A 16,147-nucleotide genomic window follows, 5' to 3' on the forward strand; every position below is an offset into this window, starting at 1 on the left:
AAATTTTTCCAAAGTGAGTATCAGAATACAAGTAATATATAAAACTTAACTCCCTCAAATTCCAACCTTACATATACCTATTTTTTAAAAAAATTCTGAACTCAAGAAATTCTAGCTTCTCATTCTGAAGAAATGCAAATGATCCTACAAAAGTTCATTACAGTATTAAAAACAAGTTGAATTTGCAAAATAAAACATTCACCCAAAAGGTTGATCTAGTAAACTGAGTTGCTATTGTAGATGGTGCTTCTAATGTCGATTCCTAATGTCATCATTATGACCAGTGAAGACAGGAGGAAGACTGATACAGAAAATATGAGGTAAAGTTTCTTATTTTAAAAATTCAAAGGAAAATATACAGAAAATGTTAAAGAACCCACGGTATGAGTTAGTTCCAAGAATTCATTTTGATCTACTATTTCAGGTATCTCAACTAAGGATTTCTGGATTTCATGATAATAAATTATAAAGTACAGCAAAGTCAATCCAAAAGCTGTAGGTAACTCAATACATAGCTCCTGCAAAGAAATCTGATTTGAAGAAGTTCCTCCTACCAGATTTTGGATGGTAAGTAGGATTTCAAGATCATCACAACCTCATCTGTTTTCTTTCTATGGAAAGTCTAAGACTGTGTCATGAAAAGGTAATTTATTAAGCACAGGTAATAGTGGGGCTTCCCAGGTGGCTCAGTGGTAAGGAACCTGCCTGCCAATGCAGGAGATGCATTCGGTTCGTTCGGGTTCAATCCCTGGGTCAAGAAGATTCCCCTGGAGGAGGAAACCCACAGTATTCTTGCCTGGGAAATCCCATGCACAGGGGAGCCTGGTGGGCTGCAGTCCACCGGGTCGCAAAGACTGAGACAAGACTGGAGCGACTGAGCACACACAGGTAACAGTACTTGAAAATCATTTCCCAAAATACTGGTCATAACCTGTCATTCAGAACTCTGATAATGATTTTAAGTGGAAGTCCATGGAAAGAGATGTTTATCAACCACAAAAGTGTTCATTTTTTAAATTATTAATGTGGAACTATTATTTTCAAATGGATTATCCCTTAAATCTAAATTTTTTTACTACATACTGTACTGGGTTGAATAGTATCCCCTAAAATTCATATCATTACCTAAGACTGTGACCTTATTTGAAAATAAGGTCTTAATTTGTAATCAAATTAAAATGAGATCATAAAGACTAGTGTCTTTATAAGAAAAAACTGAGATGTGGACACAAAGACACACAAGGGAAAAAGCCATGTGATGGAGGCACAGACTGAACTGATGCAGTCACAAGCCTAGGAACACCAAAGACTGCTAGCAACTACCACAAGCTAGAAGAGAGACACAAAATGGCTTTTCCCTCAGAGCCACCACAAGAAACCAACCCTGTTGACACCCTAAATTTTGGACTTCTGTGCTCAAGAACTGTATGAGAATAAATTTCTGTTGTTTTCAGTCACCCATTGTGTGGTACTTTGTTATGGTAGTCCTAGGAAACTAACATACATACTGTTCCAATGGAATTTCCATCCTAATAACACCTATTTTAGGAGGCATTTTACCATCACAACAGTTGGGGAGGATAGCACACCTTTGCAAAATCAAAGTCAGCTCTTTAAGAAAGACAGAAATCAAAATAGCAAGCCAAATGACATTTGATATATCATTTGATATAAGTAAGGGCAATGCAACATAAATGTCTTCCACAATGGCATGATTTTCCCAAACTATCACAATGTTAGACCAAGAAACACTGTTCCCAAGAAAATCTGCAGCAAAAAGATACGAATGTTCCTGTTATATCAGATTCTGAACAGAAATTTCTTTGTAAAAGTCCATGAAGATTCACAATGAACATCAACCACAAATGAAAGATGCAGTGGGCTCTACTGGTTCCACCACAGCTGAAACAGTAAGGCAGTTACCAAATTACAAAACACTGCAGTCTGATGGAATGTCTTTTCATTAAGCAAGAGTGAATTTAAAAAGGCACGCACTCAGTTTTATCAGGTTTCCTGTCACGTGTACACACAAGCTGCATTTCTGCCCTCTCCCCACATTAGGGATCACTAAACCCTAACCTGCAGATTCAGCCTCCTGCCAGGTCTGGGGGCCCCCAGGATTACAAGAAACCTTAAGAAACTAGTTTAGCAGCTCAGCATCAGGTTAGACCTGCTGTTGCTGCTCCCACTCTGATGTTTGACTTTCACTTCAGCAATACTTTTATCTGATTATTAATAATCAAACTCTGTTCTCTCGTAGCCATTCACTCACTCAAAAGTGAACGTGTTAGTTGCTCAGTTGTGTCCAACTCTTTGCCACCCCATAGACTGTAACCTGTCAGGCTCCTTTGTCCATGGAATTCTCCAGGCAAGAATACTGGAGTGGGTTGCCATTCTCTTCTCCAGGGGATCTTCCTGACCCAGGAACTGAACCTGGGTTTACCTGCATTGCAGGCAGATTCTTTACTGTCTGAACCACCAGGGAATGCCTTTCTTGCCTTTCTATCAGGTAAGCCTTTCTATCAGGTAACTCCGAAACACTTTCAAAAGTATTTAAAGTATTTCTAAAGGCCCTCTTTCCCAGATTTTAGTCTTAGACCCTTCTATCAGTTTCTACTGTTCCCTGAGGTAACCTAATAGCACAAATCTTGATTTTTGGCAGGGGACTGCAGATGCCATGCAGACTTCCCTGGCTTTAATTCCCATCCAGACTTCTACCAATGGCCACCCTTTCCAGATCACCCTGTTCCTATGCTCTGCCTACAGGCCAGGGTTTGAAACCTACTGTCCAACCTCCCTTACACTAACAATCGCACACCTGGGCTTTTTCCTACTGCCTGTTGCGAGGAATCTGTCCTGTCCTCAAGGGTCTTGCCTGGATTCCAGATCTTTGTCAGGCATTCAGCCGTTCCAACTCTGTTACTAACACCATCCTTCTTAGTAATTTAGCTTTTGCATTTTCCCACTAAACAAATTACACCAGACTTTTTAAAAACACAATTTTTGAACGTTTTTATGAAGACAGGGATAATGGCCAGTAGTCAACATTTCCTGAGCATATTACCTAACATTGTTTTAAAAGGTAGCATGTTTTAATTCTCATTTAATCCTCATAATAACCTTAGGCAGGTAGGTGCTATTACCATACTCAGTTTACAAACAAACAAACAGCACATTGAAGTTACATGTCCAAGGTGACACAGCAATGTGCGTGTAGCTATGATATAAACTCAAGCATGTGGGCTCCAGAACCTACACTATGTTGTATCTTGACCTTCTACTATACCTGTCCCCATCACTAAACTTCAGGGTTTTCAGATTTTGAGTCATTTCAAATTTATACCTGGTTAAGCTCCTTTGGTAAATGTTTCCAACTCCTCCTCTATCTACTCAGCTCCAAATCCAAGTCCCCACCTCTAGTGTGAACCCTTTGATTAAGACATATGTTTTCATAGATTGTATTTTCTTACAATCAAGTTTACCTGAATGTAAAAGCATGAAGTACAGAGTGTGACTCTCAAGAATTTGAATATCAAGTCAATAATAAATAAGTAAAATCCCTTGGTCAATTAACTATATTTTATCTTCTGCAAAGTACAATCTAAAACTGTAACTTTAGAAAGAGGTGCGGGGAGTCCTTTCAATCCTAATGTCTAGATTACATATGCTTCATTATTTCATCTAGAACTGTATTAGACATTTACTGCCATATAGGCTTGTAGATTCATTTAAAGACGTCTAGATTCTGACCTGGTATACAATAAGAATTAGCCTTGAGAAGTAAGCCTAGTCAGTATGAGTAAGAATCTTGAAAATGTGTGTGCACACATTTTGATATTTTATCACAATTCATAGAAGAGAAAAGAGACAGATTCTTTTCAGACATGAACATTGAGAAGACTGAAGATGATGGGAAGATCAGCTGTTTCCACAGCTGGAAACAGAAGTCTTAATAAAAAGTTAAAAAAAAATGTGAAAGAAGATTTAAAAAATCTAATGTCAGATTCAGGGGAAAAGAGAAAATATGAGAATAACATCTTTAATTTACAGAGGCAAGCTTATTAAAAACAAGAGGCTGGAAAAATACCTTTGTAGGATAACAGAGAAACAACCAGCATTTATAAATCTAAATGGCAACTCCTCCAAGAAATAAATACTGTCTTTCCTAATATTATCTAATTACAAGCAAAAGAGGAAGAGCATCTCTAGAAGTTAAAGGTGTTAGAGTATTATTACAAAGTACCACCCCCTCATGTCTCCATAGGAAGAAACAGGTCCTAAGAGACTGTGACTCACACCAGTCCCGCAATCTATCTTACTCAAGACTTTTCACCTTATTTAGAGTAGCATATGATATAAAGAATGCCAATCACACGATCTCTCAATGTAAGAGATTATTTAAATATGAACAACATTTAAAAAATTCCTTTAACTAAAGGTTTTGGCAATAAACTAATTTTAAAAGTTACTGTACATTAGATGTTAACTTTCATGAGAAAGAAAAATCACCCAGTGCCTCAAGCACCAGTTTCTTGAGTTTAAGGGGTCTGTAGGTATGTATTCAGGGTTAAAAACACACAAAACAGACTTTCTTGGTGTGTGCTTTCATAAGAATTTAGAGTCATTTATACCATTTTTAGATAATGAGAACACTTCTCTTTTAAACCTTCAAGGTAATTCACTAGGGAGAATATATTTTATGACTCAGCTTTTTATGCCCACTCATACATGCCTGAAGGGTCCACTTAAGTTGCCTGCTGTATTTTACATTCAAGCTTGGAGTAGGATTCTTGTTTTTCTGATGCTCACAAAGACTAGACTCTCAGTTTAGTTCTATAGAGCCTATTTAGCTGGATTTAAAGCCTACATCAAGACTTTATTGTCAGATAAAAAGCAATCTTCATGGAGCTTAGTAACTTAAGTAGCTCTCCAGAGTTTGGTAAATACTTTGTGTCTACTTTTTATCTCTACTGTCAGGGAAGGGTATTCTGTAAAGTTGTAAAGTATTATTTTAAACTTCTAAAAGGTAATACGGATACTACAATCCTTTGGGTTCACCGTTACATCTGAGTAACACAAAGTTACCTACCATAATTTTCCAAACACACTATTTTCTTAGTCATTCCCTCAAGTTGTTGTTGTTTTTTTTTTTTAAGCATCCTGGAGTCCCATCTATAAAAAAGAAATTACTCAGAATCAGGCTGGGGGTTTCTAAAATTCAGGCTCTGAAAATAGGATGGAAAAGACTTTAGGATCCTTCACAGATTTAGAGGAAAATGATGACTCTCCCAAACAAAAGCCATTTCCCTGATGCTCTGATCACCTTATTTCTCACATACTTGGAACGTTTTCCCTGCTCATCTCCATCCAGTCAAATCTTAATCCACACCTTGCGGTCTATTAGAAAACCAACTCCATCAGAATTACCCTCCTCATTGCCTCTCCCCTTAGTATTCCCAAAGCACTTGATCATAGTCAGTATTGCTTTTGAATTGTTTATGTCTGTCTGCTCCAGTAACTGGGCCAACATCTTCTTCCTTTCTTCACCGTCCACTTACATTTACTAACATTACGCAGTAAGGGTTTATTAAACTGAGTGAGGTGAGTAGGGCTACTGACTTATAATATCCCATTCTCCAGTAAACTAGGACAGAGAATCGAGAGCAACTCTTGAAAACTGGGCTAATCACAGTTTGATCCGAATGGCCAGGCACCCAAGACGGCTGAGGTAATGAAACGTGTGAAACGTCTACAGCAGACTGAAAAGTAATCACAAAAAAATGTGAAGGTATAAAAAGAGCAATTTAAAAATTGCTCTTTAACCACTGTGTTCTGAGGCCAGATACAAATAATGCTACAAAATATCATCTTAATAAAACCAAAAAAGCGACTTATCCACTAATCCAGCTGTTAGATAAAGAGTATAAAGAGATATAAAGCACAGATCTAGGTCCTGCACTTGAAAACTTTTTTAATTATTGAGAATTAAAATTCTCTATTGACTACATGGAGAGACAACTGACAGTACAAGCCAGTTTACGCCAAATGCCAAATGAAAGATAAATAAAAATAAGATATCTAAGAGCTGAGATGAAGCATGTATGTAATATTTTTATGACGGCATTTTGTTTTATGTCAGCACGAAACAAAGGCAACTGGAGGGGAAACAGGACACCGCCGTGCTGTCTGTTACACTACATATGCCGTAGTACCACTTTGTATGTTGTGTAAAACAAGAAGCATTGAACAAAGCAAAAAGGTGATGTGTGTATATGAGAAAAATTAATTGTACGGTATCATTCCAGTACATTCTGTTGTACATTTTAGCCTTGTTTCCTTTCTCTTCAATATTGCTAAGAGGATGCGAACTGTACTGTTTCCATCTAGTTACCCATATTAGAGAAGAAATAAAAAAAGACAGTACTAAAAGGAAACAGGAAAGAACATGTGAATTGCAGTTGTCAAAAAAAAAAAGGAAGAAAAGTAGCCTAGCTGGCCTTATTTGTGAAGCATAATTGCTTTTAGCATATGGAAGTATTTTTTTTCACATTTTCTTTGTATAAAATTTGTATTAAACTCAAACATCTTTTTTGACAATGGTATTTCTTTGTGACTGAGCCAGTGGACTCACATCATATCTCTTTTGGGTTCCCCATCCCCTAATTTTTTCTGATTCTTCACCTTTTTTTAATTAAACTGTTTTGGAAAAATGCAAAAATAAATAAGATATCTAAGAGTTGCTGAGGACTGCTGATAAACAGAATTCTGGATTAAGATAGTAAGGGAAGGTTTCATTGAAGAGGTAAGGTCTGAATTTCATGATGTATAAAGTGAGGTGGTTTGAAACAGATGACCTCCAGGCCAACCTTCTAAATCTGAAATTTTATTGTAGTCTTATCACATAATTATAGTAGTGACTTGATGTTAACTAACCACCCCCTGAATGGAGTTTTCTTCTTAATCACTCATTATAAAAGTAACAGCTTTTGAAGGCTTGATATTTTGTAAGAGAACTTGAATTGGAGGCTTTTTTCTTTATACCAGTTTCTTGGTAGGGCTTCCAAAATTCAAACCAGGCTTTTAAATGGACATTTTTCATACCCCCAAAAACGTAGCTGAAATAATTTATTCTTCTCTCTCTGTTGATAGGAAGTGAGTAGAGTAAACCTGCAAAAGTTCATCTCCATTATTAAAGCACTTTTTTCTTCTTTGTTCTTTTTAACTTTCATGGCTTTTGTACCCAGCAGTTACTGATGGTCAAACATATTCTGAAGCCTGGCCAAAGTTTTTTTTTTTAGGGCAACACTCAAAACAAAGCAAATATTGGCTTAGTTATGACACTTGTTGTTCTAATACATTAATAGCCTATTGTCCACTGTGGTTGTCTCAACAAGATAATACATTGAAAAACAGCGTTTCCTGATAGGAAGTGAATTCCCACTGTGTGTCACAGGACTCTGGCCAAAAGCTGGGCTCCAAAGGAGAAAAAAGCAGTCCCTTCTGGGACTGCATACATAACAGACCAAGAGTAATGATTAGACCATTTCTCTCTTGTTTAAAAAGCTTTCTGCTTCAGTTCAAACGACAATCTACTTGACTGATTTTGCTATCCTGGGACTGTTTTTCTACAATGGTTTCAAAGGTACTAAACAAAGTTTGTTCAACATCCTGTAGGCAGAAGTATCCTGTATATTTCTAACTCTGGATAATTTCCTTAGTTGTAAATGCCACAATGGATGAAGTAGCTTGACAAGGATATTGTGATATGCCATCAAGACATGATGTGACCATTTTCTAGGTTAGTTTCATACAAGCAATTGTTTAAGCCACTACAAAATACGAGGTACAATAAGTGCAACAATAGGCAAAAATGAGGGCTCAATTAATCCACATATCACAAATGTGTTTCTTTCATTTAGAATTTGATTAGTGGGACACTGATGTCACCAGCAGACCCACACACAGAAGAGTAACTGACACTACCCTAAGAAGACATTAATACCCCTTATTAAATACCGGAAATATACTTTGTTTTCATTTATTTTCTCAAACTTGAAGAACTGTCTCTGCCCAGTTCTACTTACCAGTGGATATTGGAAAACTGCAACAATGGAAGAAATAACAGTTGTCATTTTAGTAGATGATGGTGAGCCTGTCTCTATCACCTGGCATTCCCACTATTTAATGCAGTCCTTGGCTCCTAGAAGGTCCTCAATACATTTTGCTAAACTGAACTATGCCAAACAATTGATAGGAAAACTAACATGGAATACTAGCATTATTTGGATAACAATCTCTCAGGTTTCAGGGAAGCACACTTATTCAAGGTATGTCACGCTTTCTGCTAAGAAGCTAGGGTCACCAGCACACACACACACACACACACAGACTCCTCTACTTCCATGCCAAGAAAATGTCATCTTATCTCCCTGTTGTAATGATATAAATCAAATGAAGACATTCTTATTCCATTTTGCTTTCAGGATAGCTGTCATTTGACAGAATTATAAGAATTGTGAAATAGGCAATGCTAAACATCCTACATGTGATACAGCAAAAACTCCTGCTTCTGTTACTTTGTAACTTCGCTGTGTAACTTGATAACTCTGCTGGCAGGATGGGAGTGCACAGTTCACCTCTAAGACTGCTTCCTCAGCACCAAATCAAAAAACTTCAGCTATGTCAAGCAACATCAATTTTAGCATTCAATGAAACAAGGAGATGGATTAGAGGGCTAGAATGTGAAAACAATTTAAACAAGTGGACTGAAGCCAAGTTTCAAAGCCCTTAGGATTAACTCTGAATGGCTGGATTCATTGAAAATTACAAAGATCCATTTTAAAAACAAACATCACCTCACTCAGAATCTTCTCCTTAAATATTCAAAAGCTTGATAAAAAGATTTGCTTTTACTTTTGGAAAAGGTTTTATACTTCTGAAAGTGATTTTTTTTTTTTTTTAAGGAAAAGGAGAGTTTATGTAAAATACCATATATTATTCAACTTCTCTTTTTATTTTTTTTTTACATTCTTAAACTTTCAAATAGCTTAGACCATATGGCAGGTCAAACAAATTACAGACCACATAATATACACAAAAGATGTTTTTAATTTAAATAACAAACTTCATACAATTTGGGTTCTAGAGCTTAAGCCAATATTAAAAAACACTATGTAACTATTACAATTGGAAGGGACATTAAAGCTCATCTATTTCAATGTCATTTTATAGATGGTAAAACTGAAGATCAAGGGGGTTAAGTGACCTACTCACACTCTAGTTACCAGACTTTGAACCCAATGTTATTTCATTAATCTGCTGAAAAATGACTCCCAGGGCAGTCTTAGACACTCATGATAGTCGGGACAGTGGGGCCTACTTTGGTGTTCTATCCAGAGGAACAAAAGGTGGTGAGGGGTTTTTCCATTTCCACACAGCACTCTCACCCCTTTCCAATAGCACCTAGGTTCTTAGGTTCTGTCCCAAAATGGAGGTAGGAGAGAAGACTGATAGACTAAGTATATCTGATAAGGGAGAATGGAAATAATCCAGGTATCTATCAAAAGATGAATGCTTAAATAAATGATAGTATATCCATCCATACATTGAAGTACCATACAACCATTAAAAAGAATGAGGTAGATACACAATGGTTTATGTGGAATATAATTTTATTTGGATTTTTAAAAAAGATATACACTCATATTCATAGAAATTTTCTGGAAAAAATAGAGAAGAAAGTACCCAGCAGGACACAGGGCTCAAACAGGGTGAGAAAGAGACATTTTGTCTTATGTCCTTTATATTGTCTCATCTTTTTTCATGTGCATTTTTTAAGGTACAAAATTAATACTTTTTAGAAGTCCATTAAATCAGAGAAACTTATACTGAGCCCTGGGAAAACTCTGAGGAAAACAAAGATAGGGTCTATCAAGGCTAATTTGATACTCTATCTAATCTACATGACACACAATTTATTTCTCTGGAAAAGACTTTCTAACCCTTTTCATGTCATGGTATGTTAGTTTTCACTAATACAATAGGCATAAATAAAATTTGTATAGCACACTGGAGGTAAAGAGGAAGGGATTTGATGCCAGCTATATAATAGGGCTAAGAAAAAAAAAAAGACCATTTTCTCTACACTACATAACAATTACAAGAAAAAATAAGATACAGTATGAGATATCTCACCTACTGACTTTCAGTAACAATTCTAAATGAAATCTATCTAGAAAAGCTTTTAACTTCAATATTTATTGAATTTTAACTTCAATATTGTTGGCACGTTTTGCTCTGGAGCAACTATAAAAGTCCAGGAGTAACTATATTCTCCTAGAGTTCAAAGGGATGGCAGAGGTCATTTAACTCAGTGGATTGAAACAATTTTTTTTTTAATGACTCAGAACAGAAAATACAGCAGTGTGTTTTTTGTGCTAAGAGAAATTTATTTTGGGGATTAAGTGGTATGTATGTGGTACATGTATTGGGTCATGATGCAAAATATATATATTTTTTAAAGATTGAAAGCCACTTACCCAAGGTTACAGAACTAATAACTGTACACTGAGTATGCTGCTGCTGCTTACTCACTGCAGTCCAACTCTGTGCGACCCCATGGACTGTAGCCCGCCAGGCTCCTCTGTCCATGGGATTCTCCAGGCAAGAATACTGGAGTGGGTTGCCATGCCCTCCTCCAGGGGATCTTCCCAACCCAGGGATCGAACCCAGGTTTCCTGCATGGCAGGCAGATTCTTTACCAACTGAGCCACCAGGGAAGCCCACATTGAGTATAGGCAACATTTAATAAAATGTCTACAAAACACCTGAGGCAAGAGATTCACCAAGTTACAGCTTGAAAATTTACTTTCTTGTTGAGAAGATGATTTATATATCTAATTCTACTGCTCAGATACTAAATAGCAAATTCCCCCCAAATTTCTGAACATGCAGTTTATTTAAAGCAAAGCTTTAGTTCTAACGTCATTTGTAAGAATGTTTCTGGATTAACATCTGAACATTTTTTTTTCTCAAATCTAATGCATTCCCTTTAGCATCTCTGGAATAGGCATGATTCTTTTACCAAGAGAACAAGAGTATTCTAAGCTGGAAAAGGTCTTAGAAAGCTAACCCAAATTCCTAATTTCACAGATAAAGAAACTAGTGTCCAAAGTAAAAGCCTCTTGGTTTCCAGGCTAGTGTTTCTTTCTATGATACCATGCTTTTACTTTATTCTTATATTCTTGTGATGTTAGAAAATAGCTCAACACATTACTACTACCAAAGAGTAGTAATTCGACCAAGAGGAAGCTGAAGTAGGAAATCCAAGTCCAAAAAGGATGACACAATGTCACCCCTGCAAGCTTTACAGAAAATCTGTTTTCAACACACACCTTTAGATTTCTCCCCCCGCCCCCGCCCAGGAATGCAAGGATTCTTTAATATCTGCAAATCAATCAATGTAATACACCACATTAACAAATTGAAAGATAAAGAGCAACAAAAAACAAACAAAAAAACGTGTCTTTGACTGCTGAGACGTTGTACTCAGCTAAAGCCAGTGTTACTTAAAATATGGCAAAATAATTTTCAGTGCACTCTACAACAGTGAATTATTTGAACAGTTGCAATGGTTTCCAAAGGAAAAATTTGTGCAACTTAAATTAATGCATATGTCCATAAATGGATGTTGAATTTTGTCAAAGGCTTTTTCTGCATCTATTGAGATAATCATATGGTTTTTATCTTTCAGCTTTAGATTTCAACTAAGGCAAATGATTCAACTTGCTTGTATCAAGTGGGTGTGTCTGCCCCACAAGGGGGCACATAGAACCTGCAGGAGGAAGACAGCAGTGGAGACATCACGCAGCACAGCCGCCCTCCATCGTGCCCTCGCAGGTCAGTGCAGAATTAAATACTCACAGGCATTTAAAACCCACTCCAAACAGAACTCCAATATGTGAGAAAAAGAAAAGTTAGCCCCCATTTGCAAAGAATTATTGATGAATGCGGCCCTCACTGAATAACAATACATCTCCTATAGTTCAACTTAACGTTCACGTCACAAACTCTAGAAAGAACACAGAGGCACAGACAAGGCATGGAGCAGAACTTTGGGCTTCAGCCTTCCCCAACGCTTCTGACAAACACCCAACAGCAGGAGGACAAAGCATCATTATGACAGAAATAAAGGCTCTTTAGATGCTGCCTTTTTTTAATTCAATGAACCCACTCTTACACACAAAGTTCATGCCATAATGTCTTGAAATACAGTATTGCCAGATTATGCTATTAATGAGTCCAATATATTCAGTGTAAAACATGACTTTAAGCATTTTACTCTTAAACAATTAGCACATGAGAGACTATCAGTATTTTCCTTAAACAGTCAATGTTATCCCCCCAAACAATTAAGAACAATTCAGTAAACTGTTCAAGAGAGCCAAAAAGCAGACAAGTGAACTAACAGGAAAAAATTTAGTTGATTGGTAAAGACATAGGCTCCTCCCCAAGAAGAATATTGCACATTGGTAGCAACTGGCACAAAATTAACCATCTATCTTATCTCTGCTTCCCCCTAAAGCTGTGAGCTCTCAGGATTACAATGGACAATTTTGTACTTACTTATTAAAAAGAATGGAAGCTGCTGTAATTTTCTTAAGCCGGCTTTTGTGTGGCAACTCTGATGCAACGCTGCCCTAAAAATGAACTTTGTTTTAAACAGTGAGATATCCACACCGTGCGGTTAGAGCAAGGGTGGAGCTCACTCTAGGGGAAACAACACACCCAGGCCGACTTCAGTGAGGGCAAACTGCACGTTAGTGTTGCCACAACACTCTGCAGCGCCTCAGAGTCAAAATTAATTCGTTAACTGTCTTCAAAGAGATGGGGGGAAATTTCAGGTTTGTAGATCAGCTTTCCTGCCACAGAATGAAATACGGACATTGCTTTTTCGTGAAGAAAGTAAATACAAAATGTAAGGTAGATCATGCAGCTCAGCCAACAGAATGATAGGTGGAAGTGGATTACTATAAAGGAAGTCCAACCATGCCAACTTCTAAGTTTAGCAACAGCAGCTTCTGCATATCTCAAGGTGTCAGCAATACTGCTGGAGAACTTGACTTTGGCCTATTTGGCTAAGACAGGGGACTGAACACGTTCAAGCATTACCTATCCTTTTCTACCAATGCTCCAGTTCTCCTGGCAATGCAGAAACAACAAAAGCATTTTCTTATTAACTAATTAGCAAGAGTTGCCTTCAAAAACAAGGAATTTGATTTATGCTTTGACATGATATTGAAATAAACACATAAAAGGGGAAATTATTTTGATGAAAATCATTAATATGCACACTGGGCTTTAAAAAAAGTTGCAATCACTCACTTTTTCAAATAACTCCATGCTTTAATTTTTTCTGATTTATTTCCATATAAGATATTCAATAGGATGTATATATACTGTCTAAAAACCTTTAACAGTGTTTAAAATTTCAGTTATTGAAACTTATTAAACATGATTATTGTTCAAAATGATTTTAATCAATACTACTTTCTCTATGCACAGAGACACAACCAGTTATTATTAACTGAACTCCTATAACTGATGAAATAAAAAAAACAGGTTTCTCAGTAAAATACCTAAGCATGTAAAAAATAAGCTATATAATCATTTATATAGACTTTAACACAAACAATGGAAAAAGCTCTGGGAGAAGACTGGGAAAATATTTTTAATGATACATGCTGTCACATTACCCTCTCTAACTGCTACTCCCTCACAATGGAACAATAAATCAGTCTGGAGTACTGAAATTTCAATATTTTGAGAGATGGCCTAGAACACCCTCTTTCAGGAGATAGGTGCTGACTGATCTAACCTTTTGCTGGATTATAAGGTCACTCTTGCCATATAAGTCAACCCATTCTAACATCTACCTTTCATAGTCCAACTGCCTGATATAATTATTTTTTCATCCATATATGTAATTATGAATCACCTGCTGCCATCCCTTGCTCTTCCCCATCTAACCTCCAAACTGAGCAACTTAAAGGTAGCAGTTAGATATTCTATTTGAAGAGTCCCATCTTGATACTTTTTGGATTTGCACTGTTGGAAATGTCTGTTTTCAAGTCAAATTTCACTTTCACAGCTGCAAAGGAAATGACAAGAGAAGAAAAACACAGCCAATACATATCAACAATTAATTCCATCCACAACTGCCCAGCTGTTTGTGCATGGAAGAATCAGTCTGTTTCCTTTTGGGGCTTTCACCACTGAAAATGGATACTGCACATGCAGAGACACAAGCTGTTTGTAACATGTCAGGAATGTGCACAAGATCACACAGAGTTGAAGAGACAAAATGAAATCCAGAGCTAGTTTTCTTGGGATTTGCCAGTATTATTTCATAGCTTTAAGGAAAAAAAAAAAGAAAAGAAAAGAAAAAGAAACTGTAAGAACACCTCAGAGAGAGAGCAAAATACAGGGAAAAAATTTCTCCCTTCTGAGTATCACCCTACCAATAAGGAGGAAAATTTGCCAATAACATCAGATTTAGTATCAAGCATAGACACTCTGATTTATTGGCATAGACAAGGTGTGACATTTTTCAGAATCCACATGCCCCCAGTACGTTAAATCCAGCCAATACTTTTTGGACTACAGAGCTGCTTGCCCAATGTGTAGTTAGTCCTTAAAAAAAAAAAATCCTTATAAACGTGAAAGTTGTTGGGAAGCAATGCTTTCACCACAGTCATGCAAAAAAGTGAGTTTTTCTGAGTTAGTTCAGACATTATTTGGCACCCACATACACCTGCCCATTTCAGGGATTCATGTAAATTTACAGATCCAATCTTCTAGGATAACTCTCAAGCAATCAAATTTCTCCTTTCCTCTGCCCATCAGTTTTGTGGGTTTTAAATAAAAATACTCTCTACTGAGTGCCAGAGACTCATGTGAAACTCAAGAAGTATTCTATCCCCTTCTCTCCCTTCCCCTCCAACTCCAATTTTATCTCAAATGTCTGTTTCACTTAAATTTTGTAAAATGTCATTTTGTTATACTTTATTTTCAAACACACAGCATGTCAATAACTTGTGTTTTCAGTATGTAAAATGACTTGTGATTAATTACTGTCATGAGAGTTATAGAAAAGAAAAAGTCATTTTTAGAACAAAATAATTCAAAACAGATTTTACCAATTTAACTTTATTTTTTAAAAAATAAACTAGGTATCCCATGATTGAATTCATCGTTCCAAACACCTCCCCTCTCTTCTTTTGCTGCACAAGAGTTCATACACTCCCAATGCCAGTATTTTCAAACACAACTTGGATGGCATACTCAATTTGGGTACCACTAGGGGCTAGGGCTTCCCAGGTGGCACAGTGGTAAGGAATCTACCCGCCAAAGCAGGAGACACAGGAAATGTGGGTTGGATCCTGGCTCTGGAAAACCCCCTGGAGTAGGAAATGGCAGCCCACTGCGGTATTCTTGTCTGAGAAATCCCACGGGGGAGAGGAGCCTGGCCAGCTGCAGTCCATGGGGGTCACAAAGAGCTGGACACCACTGAGTGACTGAACATACGGGGAGGGGCTAAGGCTCAACCAATGAAGAGAAGAAAAGCTCTCTGCTCCAAATAATCTTCAGAATGAAGATGCTCTGAAGTGCCAGAACTCAAACCAGCACAATGAGAAGTTGTCTCCAACTAAAGTGCTGTGAAAGCACGAAGTGTGATTTGTGAAAGAAATATAAGGCATCTCAAACAAGTGGTAGACTGAAAACAAAGCACAAAACCAAAGAACGCTTTTATCCTTAACAATCCTCATCTGATCGAGGATATATCTGGGGTAGGAAAGGGAGGAGAAGAAAAGTTTAACCTTGGCTGCGGGGCACACTAGTTTCTAGAAATATGGTATAACTGTTACTGACTCAAACAGCAAAAGAGATGAGCTTTGCTTGGCAAGCTTAAGCTCTGAGGGACACTTAGACTAGTTTGAAATGTCTAAGGGAAGGAACCTGCCCCACCTACAAGATTGGCTAAGGAAAGCAAAGATCTCCCTGAGTTGTTTATATCAGGTCACTTAAACTCATGACAGTCTAACTAGAGCCTTGGGTGGTACTAACAAAGATCATTCAAATGAGGAGG

The 16,147-nt window shown here is 37.1% G+C and overlaps 1 protein-coding gene across 10 annotated transcripts in view; it reads right to left on the bottom strand.

The window, feature by feature from the left end:
* The window catches only part of ADD3 (adducin 3), a 133,070-nt gene that overhangs the window by 51,089 nt on the left and 65,834 nt on the right, over window positions 1-16,147 (bottom strand). Inside the window, exon 1 of one of the 10 annotated variants that reach the window (XM_043475477.1) lies at window positions 12,625-12,740. The exons of 8 other annotated variants lie outside the window; for them this stretch is intronic. The gene's annotated coding sequence lies outside the window, so the exon portion shown is untranslated. Of the gene's footprint in view, window positions 1-5,089; window positions 5,112-12,624; window positions 12,741-16,147 lie in introns of those variants that run through there. One more of the 10 variants, XM_043475480.1, reaches the window with a different exon arrangement.

The sequence above is a fragment of the Cervus canadensis genome, chromosome 8 (assembly GCF_019320065.1).
Source record: "Cervus canadensis isolate Bull #8, Minnesota chromosome 8, ASM1932006v1, whole genome shotgun sequence".
Taxonomy (NCBI): Eukaryota; Metazoa; Chordata; class Mammalia; order Artiodactyla; family Cervidae; genus Cervus; species Cervus canadensis.